The sequence below is a fragment of the Anastrepha ludens genome, chromosome 2 (assembly GCF_028408465.1).
Source record: "Anastrepha ludens isolate Willacy chromosome 2, idAnaLude1.1, whole genome shotgun sequence".
NCBI classification, from domain to species: domain Eukaryota; kingdom Metazoa; phylum Arthropoda; class Insecta; order Diptera; family Tephritidae; genus Anastrepha; species Anastrepha ludens.
Genome location: NC_071498.1, coordinates 124167128 through 124173807, shown reverse-complemented (window position 1 = coordinate 124173807; position 6680 = coordinate 124167128).

The following is a 6680-nucleotide window of genomic DNA, read 5'->3' as shown; positions in this document are numbered from 1 at the left end:
GATCCGGAAGTGAAAGAGTATGAACCTTGTCCATACTCAGTATATCGCAACCGAATATCCAAAGTTTCATTCTGGAAAACGCCGGGCAGCTATAGAGAAAATACTCTACAGTGTTATCATCCTTAAGACAGGATAGGCAAGTCGGGCTGTCGAGGAAACCCTTCTCAGCCATATGCTGACCACAGGCGTTGTGCGCTGTAATTACACCCACAAGTCAGAACAGTAAGGCATGAATCCAATGGGTGCCAGGACACATACGAATTACTGGGAACGATATGGCATATACCTAAGTTAGCCGTAAAAACAGCAGCAGCTACTTCTTGTCTCTTATTCAGAAAGTAGAAGCTTCTAACCGGGTTTAACACAATCAAAATCAATGATAGGTAGCTTTAACCTAAGTCGTTTTAAATACTGTATGGAATTAAATAAGAATAATTTTGGAAACATCACAGCAATTCTAATAAGCTCCTCCTGTAAGTTGAATCTTACTAACTTGGGAATATACTTCCATGAAACTTGCAGGTTCCTATGCATTGAGATTGTGCACAGCACTGATGCATAAGCGACACAAACATCTGGGTAAACAGGTCTTACCAGAGAGGGAAATAATACTCAATAAAATAGGACAAATACTGAAATTTACTGAGGAAGTTTGGCTCAAAGAAACACTCTGCATCAAAGATCGGAACACAATAAGTTTTTCAGGTCGCAGTGCTTATAAGGAGATAAAAATAATAATAAGCCCGAAAAACGAAAGCTCACCTCATTTATACTCGTATTATATTCGGTTAGGTGTTGGCGGTTGCCACTCTTCATAAGGGTGTGGCGGGGCCCACTTAAGCCTGGACTCACATTGTGATACCACTTGTATGGACTCAAATTCCATCTCTGATTAAATCAATAAAATACTGTGAATTGCTGTGAGTTTCAAGTCTTTCAGACATCCATATATATAAGAGGTGAGAATGCGATATTGCGTTCCGGCAAGAGTGGCACAGCTGTAGAGGAGGTGTTCGATGCTCACCACCTCCCCCTCGTTCCTGCAGCTGCGTCATAAGTCATTTGAGGAAGCCCACATGCGTTTCACATATGTTCCTATTAGGCAGTGTCTGATGATTATACCAACCAATGTACTAAAAGAAAATCAGTCTTGATTGATGAGGAATCTGTAAGTAGTTCTGTGCTCATTCCTTTGGATTGTGCAATGTAGACCGACCTGATTCAGAGTTTGTTTGTTAATAAAGGGATGCAGATTTGTTGGGCAGATTTGGTTGTTTTAAGACCGATTCCCCACCTAGCCAGCGCATCCACAATGTAATTTGAAGGAATGTCTCTGTGTCAAATACCCCAGACAACGTTCATGCTGCACCGTTCAGCCAGCTGATTTAGAATAGTTTTCTATTCGAATGCCGCTTTGGATAAAGTAAACTGAGAGTGTAAAGATTTTACGACAGCCCGTCTGTTAGAGTAGATAGTTCTGCTGCAACGGACGGTTTCCCGACCCAACAATGCAGCCTTCCTTATAGCAATTAACTCAATTTAGACGGTTCTAAACTAAGAGTTTTAAGATTTGGTATAAGTTTGTGTCTTTTAAAAATTGTATTATTTTCTCTATATTATTTGGAATTTAGTGCAAATGGAAATGAAATGTTTGTCATTGATGGGGGCGAGTAGGTTACAAAAAGGACGTATATAGAGGACACAATTTTACAAGTCATTTTCCGAGAGAACTTTTTGCCGAGACATTATTATTCCATAAGTATCGAGCTTCTGAGTTTTCTGAGTAAAAAATGTATTCAAATGTATTTTTCAGAGAGCAACTTCAGTGACCGAATTGGATTCTGTAACAAGATTAAAGATGTTTTTGATCTTCAATCTGTAGTGATGGAACATGACACCCTCTCTTTTAGTCGATTCCAGCTGTTTCAATTAGATTGTTTGCCTCAGTCTCTCATTGTTCAGAAGCTTCGGCTAACTTTGTTATATGTTTTTTTATATATTACTGCCATACTCGTACGGAATCCATTTTATGTTTCGTCTCAGCCAGGAATAATATAATACAAAGTTACTCATATTGAAGTTGAATGGTGAGCGTTATTTTGTAGAAACCTAGTTTTAGATGAGTTATGAGAGATAATTACATCTATGGTATCAAAATTACGAATTTTTGTAAATAAAATGAAAAATTCTTCTTCTTCTTGATTGGCGCGATAATCGGTTAAGCGATTTTGGCCGAGTTTAACAAAGTCGTTTTTTCTTTCTTAGTCGTTTCGCTAACTGGTGCCAGTTGGGAACACCAAGTGAAGCCAAGTTCTTCTCCACCTGATCTTTCCAACGCAAAGGAGGCCCCTGTCTTCCTGTGCTACCACCAGCTGGTACCGCATCGAATACTTTTGGAGCCGGAACTAAAGCGTTTGTATCGATTCGGACGGCATGACCCAGCCGCTGGATCTATACAGCTCATTGCTCCATCGCCTGCGATATTCTGCGTCGTTAAAGTGCAGAGATTCAAAAATCTTCCGCAGAATCTTTACCTTAAGCACTCCAAGGGACGCCTCATCGGGGTTATTATCGTCGAAACTTCTGCGCCATACATTAGGACGGATAAGGCGAGAGGCTCATAAAGTGTTGGTTTTGTTCGTCAAGAAAGCATTTTCAATAGTACATTAGCTTTCGCGAGTGGACAGCCGGTGAAATAGGTTTTTCGCTGTTATGGCATGTGCCGCTCACGCATTGAGTTTCTCTTTAGCATTTTTTTTTTGCACAATTCAAAATCTTGTTTATTGATTTAATTGAATTGAATTTTCCAGTGATTAGTTAATTTTGGCGAATTTACCAAAATTACAAGTGTTTAAATAAAAAATAATAAAATTAAAAAAAAAATGTATAAATTTGCACTCAAATATATTTTCCCCTAAATATTATTATTGCCTATTATTTTTTTAATTCAAAACACTAGTGCATCGTCTTTTAAATGTTGAGCACTTCCATGCCACACCCAGTACTTCGTAGAGTAGCGAGAGGTAGTAATGTCAATGCTTAAGCTTAAGCTAAAGACGTGCTTGTCCAAAACTAAAGAAAACGATCAGCCAAATATGAAGACAGTAAAAACACGGAGATGACAACAAAACAAAAACGTGGTATATTTCTCTCCAATTAAATTGTATGCGTAAAAAATGGAATTATCGCACACAGCATGGAATGATGATGAAGCTAACTAGAAGTGCGCCAACGACAGCGCATGCCAGTGCCATTTACAAATTTATAAAATCATTAATATGTCGAGTGTTGTTGTTGTACAGCTGATTCATAAATTATGGGCACGCATAATAATTGAAATCATTTTATAGCGAAATTCGCAACATTGTGACATTTTGCAGAGAACAAAGATGTTAAAAGATTAATCGCCTAGGGCGTAATAAAGATCATAATCAATAAAGTAGTCAAATTAATTTAGCTACAATGGTGGAAGAATTTTTTAGTTCCCCCTCTTCAAAAGATCATACACTGATGATTAAGTTTGCAGTTGGAAAAAATGTTAATTTATTCTCCTACAGTTTGCCTTACTATAACTTTTGAGGGCTCACATATCTACACTGGATATTTTTTTATTGCCAATAATTATTCCACTCACAATTTCTTGGACGCGTCAAAACCTTCAATACTTTTGACAATACCCGGCTTATTTTGAGGACGAACCAAACCAGGAATAGTGAAGCAAATGCTTCCGCAAAGTCATATATTTTACCGATTTTGCTTGACTTTTTTATTTCAGAACTTCAGGTATTTCATTTATCTGATGCACTGATCAGTGTGATGATAATAATATTATATCATTTATGGGCGTACTCTCGTACTCCTACTCGTACTCGTACATACTCTTTATTGCTTTTTGATATACAGAGCCTAGTTGGTCAATAAAATCCTTAGTTCCTTAACACTATACCAGACTTTTTTTCAATTTCAAACGTTTATTAATAAAAAATGGTTACAAATTGAATCTTCAAAATAATAGCCATCGCTAGCGACACATTTTTCCTATCTCTCAAGCAATTTGTGGGCACTGCGCCAAAAAAATTGGCCGTCTTTGCCCGCAAACCAATCATCGAGCCATTTTTTGGCTTCTTCGTGAGAATTGGAGCGCTGCTCGGAAAGTGCGTGGCTGATCGATGCAAACAAATGATAATCGGAAGGCGCCAAGTCGGTTCCCAAACGTACGTCTCCACCAATTCCCGGGTTGCTCTTGTTCGATGTGGAGGTGCATTGTCACATTGTCAGATCATACGGCACCCATCTTCCGACCTTTAAAATCATACCCATGTCCGTCAAACGTTTGGAAATGTTTTTTTGGGTCACTCCCAATTGCTCTGTCATTATTTCTTGCGTTTGGCCATCATCTTCATCCAACAATGCTTGCAATTCGGCGTCCTCAAACTTTTTCGGTGGCCGGCCACGGTCCTCGTTCTCCTCGCTAAAATCGCCACTTTGGAATTTTTCAAACCACCTGAAGCATTGTGCTCTACTTAGGGCATGTCCACCATAAGCTTCCAAAAGCATTTGATGAGCTTGAGAAGCGTTTTTCTTCAATTGAGAAAATCAACGATGTCCGCAAATCGTAGTTTGAAGGCACGAAATACGACATTTTTAAGAGCTACAAAAATGCATTGTTGTATGAATCGTAACAAACAATGAACTGAATATTGTTGACAGATGACAGCCGAAAAAAATAAGACATTTAGGAAGGTTTAAAAATACTCCAAGCGACATCTATGGACTAATAGCTGAAAGTCTCAACGAGTAACCGAAATGAAAAGCATGCGAGAACTCCCTCAAAAGACGTCAAATATCACCTTAAAATTACATCACAGAAATGCCCGACAAATCGCAAGTTATAAATACATACATAGTATACCTAAAGTAGTGCTAAGGACGTCTATATTAGATCAATGCGTATTTTCAACAGGTTGGTTGAAAAGTATAGCATTCGACGACTATCAGCCAGTATAAAAAATCCTCTTACTCCTAGTTAGAGCATAGCGCACGCAGTAGCCAGTAACCAGTAGAGAAATCAAAGTTTATAAGCCGTTTTAATGACCCATTTCTCATTAGATCACCAAAAATTTTATTGCAATTTTTCAGTTTGTTCTATATTAATATATATTTACAAGTTGTTTGAAGTTGGCATGTGAGTGTATTCATTCATAAAATTCATTGTTTTGGAGGCTTTATCAACAATGACAATTCATAAAAAGTGAAGGACTCTGAAAATTACATGAATTCCATATGAAAAAGCTCTTCGGAAGTTTAGCGAGGCATTTTCGTTCAACAAAAAGCTGTGGCGCAGTAATTTAAGGAGTTTTTTCTGTACATTTCAATCCGTTTAAAGAATTTGCGATTCAGCATGCCCAACATGCCCAAGATGCCAGAAGGGTAGCGAAAATACTCTTACTTCTTCGCTTGGGAGATTGTAATTCCTTTACCTCATACTGTTGTTGTTGTTGTAGCAGTGCGTCAAGCCCTGCTAGTGCGGTGTAGTGACTGATCATCATCGTTTATCTCATCTAACCTTACACCCAGAAAATATGCGCTCATTCGGCAGATTGGACCCAGAGGGAGACGGCTGTTAGGTGAGTGGACTTAAAAGGGTGTGTGAATAGTTGGTTAGTGTCGTGGGGGATACATACACATGATGGACATATCATATATTGAGCACATCGCGGTCGATTCTGGATAAGTTGGAGTAGGAGTTCTAGAACGAAATTGAGCCAAAGTTACGCAGGTCTCACGAGGCAGCTGAAGCTTTTCATCTGCGATGGGTGGGGGTTGAACTCCGATGACGGCATTCGGTAGTCGGGAGTTTAGAAAGGTGATGAGAGTATCCTGATGAATGTCGTTTAATGTCTGTGCATAGGTATACTCGCCAATCGAGTAGTTGCTGTCGTATTTGGTTTTGTATCTAAATCGGAGTTAAATATCTTCAAAATATCGCTTTATTGCATTTTAACTGATCATTTGAGCTTACGAAAGGTCTGTGCACGTTTCATTCCGCACAAGTTAACTGAGGACCAAAAATTAGTCAGAATTACACATTCGAAGGACCTCATTAAAGAGCGAGGAAAGACGAGAACTTCCTTTACAATATTGTAAGTGGTGATGAAAAGCGGTGTTTCCAACATGAACCTGAAACTAAGCGTCAAAGTGCTGAATAGAAGACTCCAGACGAGTCACCACCCAAAAAATGACGTTTGGGGAAGTCAAAAATCTACTCGATGCTCATTTGTTTTTACGATTCCAAGGGAATTGTGCGCAAGAAGTTCGTGCCAACGGGCCAAACCGTCAATGCAATTTTCTATCATGGCGTTTTTAGCGTTTGTTGCATCGCATTTGTCGAATACGCCCTGACACTCGATCCACTCTTGTGTCTGATTTTTTGACTAGATCTCGCATTTTAACCATCAATCACTCACTGTATTCGCCTGATATGGCTCCCTGTGACTTCCGCCTATTCGGAAAATTGCATTTGGCCATGAAAGGAAAACGTTTTACGTCCATAGAGGCCATCCAAAAGGATTGTACCGACATCCTGAAGGATTTTCCGATCAATAACCTAAAACACTCTTTCGAAAAGCCTATAGATCGCGCAAAACAGTGTCCCGAGGCCAGAGGGAACTATTTTGAAC